Source organism: Corvus cornix, chromosome 2 (assembly GCF_000738735.6).
Source record: "Corvus cornix cornix isolate S_Up_H32 chromosome 2, ASM73873v5, whole genome shotgun sequence".
Classification (NCBI taxonomy): domain Eukaryota; kingdom Metazoa; phylum Chordata; class Aves; order Passeriformes; family Corvidae; genus Corvus; species Corvus cornix.
In genome coordinates this window covers 37,781,700-37,786,053 of record NC_046333.1, presented here as the reverse complement: position 1 = coordinate 37,786,053, position 4,354 = coordinate 37,781,700, and positions in this window count along the sequence as shown.

Below are 4,354 nucleotides of genomic sequence, written 5' to 3'. Positions count from 1 at the left end.
ATTAATTATTATATCCTAATCTGCTTCCCCTTGAGGTCACCTAGTCAGAGAGGCTGAGCTATGCTGCCTAATCCATATCCATAGACAGGAGTTTATAGTACTAAAGAAGTCACAGAATTTTATAAGTCCCACACTCTCACAACAGCACATAGATAAAAGAAATTCCTAGAAAATCACCAGAATTTAGAATGACTCAAAATGTGTTTCAGGATGTTAATATGTTCTGGTGAAATAATTATCTATTTATTATATAATTAGATAATTATATATATATATATATAATCTATATATTATATATAGATATATATATCATATAACTCAAATTCTTATCTTTTGTGAAGAACACTAAGAATAAACTAAAAGAAAACTGCTATTTAATGCATTTAATTATATCCTAAGAAAACTTATTTTATAATACATTCAACAAGAAAATCAGCCTATTAAGGGAAAAATTTCCAAGTAGGTAATCAGGACTTTTTTTCAGAAACATGCAATTGAAGCTAAATATTTTATATTGCTGTAGCTCTTCTGTATTTTGTAGTTGCCAGATGTTTCTGCTTTCTACAGGGCTCTTTGCAGTTGTAGATTAGCACTGACGTATCTTATTATCTCTGGGTACTGAGTTTTGAAAGGAGTTTGTCAGGTTTCAGTAAATGCTTGGATTGTCAGACAAATAGAGAACTCCCTAGAAAAAAGAGGAACAAGCATCCCAGAAATATTTAGAATAGTTAAAATAGATCAATACATTAAGCTGTAAGCACAGTGACTCTGCCTATAAGTAGTCTAGAACATGCAGCTAGAGGGTATCAGAGCTGCAGGGCAGGGCATCAATACTGCCCTTTCATGAGTTGCTTTTTTTCTTCTTAGTGGTTGCTCAATCCCTGCTGTCTTTTTCATCACCATGTGTAAAGTCAAATGAAGCACTGAAGAAAAGAAATAGATCTATGTCTATTGACATTGGACCTACAAACCACTTAGACACAGAGGAAAACTGGTAACAAGAACAGTGATGCAATTGTGTATTACTTTCTCCCCCATTCAAAAAGTATTTCTATGTTAATGAACTTCCTTTTTTTTTTCTGTAATGGAATTATGGGTATCAAATTAGCTGCTCTCTGATATGCACCAAATAAAGTTAATATTGTCTTAGTCTTTTGGGGTGTTGACAGATCAAATCTGTCAAATCTTAGTGGTGGTTTAATAAACCCAGTTGCCTGCTTCACCTGTCAGAGGAGCTCATACTGTTGTCATAGCAAAGCTGGCATAAGGGAACATGTGCTCCTGCTGCAGCTGCTTCACTTGGACTGTCACAGCTATGCCATCAGCATGTGGTTTTTTATGAAAGATGATGCAAGTCTGGTTTCCCTGAGATTACCTTTCAGATTGCTTTTGCTCCTAACCCTTCTCATTAGCAATTTAAGGTAAGGTGTCAGACTCTGAACTCAAGCCACTGACATGTAATTTCTTCTGCCAGCCCTGAGAAACAGATTAAAATCTCCAGCTGAGGTCGGTTTGGCCCACTAGATTAGGAGGACAGCACCTTCAGTCAGTACAACTAGATTGCCTGAACACATCTGTCTGAGCCTACAGATGAGGCATAAAAGAAAATCTTGTATTCTTGCTAACATTTATGAACTGGCAGCACTTGTTTTAACAACAGAAAGATTCTTTCTTGCCCTTTCTTCTCCATTGTCTGCAATGTTTTTGTTTAAAGGATTGGCTGTTTCTTACTTCAGAAGCAGTTTAAATTAATCAGGCCGAAATTCATCAGGTAGTTGGACTAGATAGTTGTTGTAGTTCCCTTCCAACTGAAATAGTCTATTTCACTTTATTCTATTCTGTAACATTTAAAGTGGCATGGTAGACCTGCACCATATACTTCTGTAATCTGCATATAAGGATTATTCAAGATGAATATGTGTTTACATTTTGGCTTTTTGTAAAGTTTGTGTAAACTTGATCTGTTTAAGTAGAGTGCAGTTTAGTAAATGTATGTTAAGCTTCAGGTTGCAGGCTGCCAGTGAGACAATGGCAATTCTATGTAAAACACAGAAGTACACACACAGCCTCACAATATGGTGTGGACTGATGGACCATAGCCTTCTAGACTGTTGAAGAACTGTCAGCTTTTTGAGAAAATCTATAGAAATTATAATTTATCTGCATTTTTTTAATATTTTAAATTTAGCTTAATAAAGACTTTAACTTTTCTGTCCAGACTGTCAAAATGATCCTGAAGTGGTCATATTCAGGATGTACATTTTGCATAATATTCAGTTCCCTATTTCATTAAGTATTTAGATTCCAGTCACTTACTACTCCATTTTATAGGACTACCCCCTCCCCAATCCCTCAAAACCTAGGCTAGATATTATCGACCCTGGTCTCTGAATGCTTAAAGCAAGTGTAAGCAAAAAACTCTCTCACTGGACTCAAACAATGAGATGAGGGCTTTCTCCACATTAGGAAGTGCTAGCAGTAGAAATAAAGATACTAATGAAAGCAGATTGGATATGGGCAAGTTTTGTTGGTTTTGGTTGTTGCTTTGGGGTTTTTTTTCTCTACTGTTATAGTTTAATTTTATAGCAAACTGGCAGTGGAGTAAATGAAGTAAATGAAAACCCTGCTTTGAAACTGAAAGGAAAACACTAGATAGCAGTTCACACTGCTTCAGATACGATGACCCAAAAGGCATCAGAGCTGATCCAACTTTTCTTCTTATATAGCTTCTAATTGAAAGAGCATTTCATTGACAGCTAACACCTAGCAAGCCATCTGGAAGAGGTACAAGAGAAGAAATGTGCTGTAATGAAAAGCTCAAAAGGGTATTGTCTTGATACACGGTTGATTTTAATAAGAGAGGGGAGCACTGTCCTCATACAGGGACAGAGCATTGTCAAAGAATCATAGAATATGCTGAGTTGAAAGGGACACACTACGATCATCGAAGCCCAGCTCCTGGCCCGGAACAGCACACCCCAAGAATCACACCCTGCACAAGAGCATTGTCCAAATGCTTTTTGAACTCTGTCAGGCTTGATGCTGTGACCACTTCCCTGGGAACCCTGTTCCAATGTCCAACAACTCTCTGGATGAAGAACCTCTTCCTAATATCCAACCTAACCCCCCACCACAGCTTCCTGCTGTTCTCTTGGGTCCTATCACTGGTCATCAGAGAAAAGAGATCAATGCTTGCCCCTCCACTTCCCCTCCTCAGGAAGTTGTAGACCATGATGAGATCGCGCCTCAGTCTTTCCTTGATAATTTATTATTAAATACAGCTTAAAGTGTCAGTAGAAGTACACACTTGATGGAAAAGTTTATCACAGATAACTCAAACCCATCTATCAGACCAACAACACATCCACTTCTTTTTCCCCTGGAGAAGCATGTGGGATGGAGAACAATATGGTTTTGGTTGAAGGCTGAAGGCAGAGTATTTGAAAACACTCATATTTCTGTTGTTAAGATTCCTCCAGGCCTAACCTGCTATTACCTGATACATCAGTTCCTCCACACCTGGGAACCTTCAAAGACTTACTCCAAAGCTATATACCACTAGGAGAGAGCAGAAGTTTTGTTGTTGTCACATGTATGACTGGAATGTATGGTATTAGTTCAGCAGATAATGGTGACAATAAGGATTCTTCCCCTGAACTCGGCACTGGTGAGGCCACACCTCGAGTGCTATGTCCAGTTCTGGACCCCTCAATTCATAAAGGACATTGAGGCGCTGGAACAAGTCCAGAGAAGGGCAGCAGAGCTGGTGAGGGATCTGGAACACACGTCCTGTGAGGAGCGGCTGAGGGAGCTGCGATTGTTTAGCCTGGAAAAAGGAGGTGGTGTTGGGGTGACATTGATATCTAGAACTGCCTGAAAGGAGATTGTAGCCAGGTGGGGGCCAGCCTCTTCTCCCAAGTAACAAGTGACAGGACAAGAGGACATAGTCTTAAACTGTGCCAGATGAGGTTCAGGTTGGACATTAGGAAGAATTTCTTCACAGAAGGGGTGATTAGATATTGGAATGGACTGTCCAGGGTGGTGGTGGAGTCACCGTCCCTGGAGGTGTTTAAGGAAAGACTGGACGTGGCCACTCAGTGCCGTGGTCGAGTTGACGTGGTGGTGTTTGGCCATAAGTTGGACCCGATGATCTAAGAAGTCTTCTCGAACCTAAATGATTCTGTGATTCTGTGATACGGCACAGTGCCGGCGGGATTGCCTGTTTTGTTCGAGGGCCCCTCAATTTAGGCTCGTCCTCCACAGGAGCCGTCGCGTCCTGCGCGGCTCCGGCGGGCGGGGGGTGGAACTACAGTTCCCGGCACGCCGCAGGGGCGGAGGGAGAAGCGGGCGATGC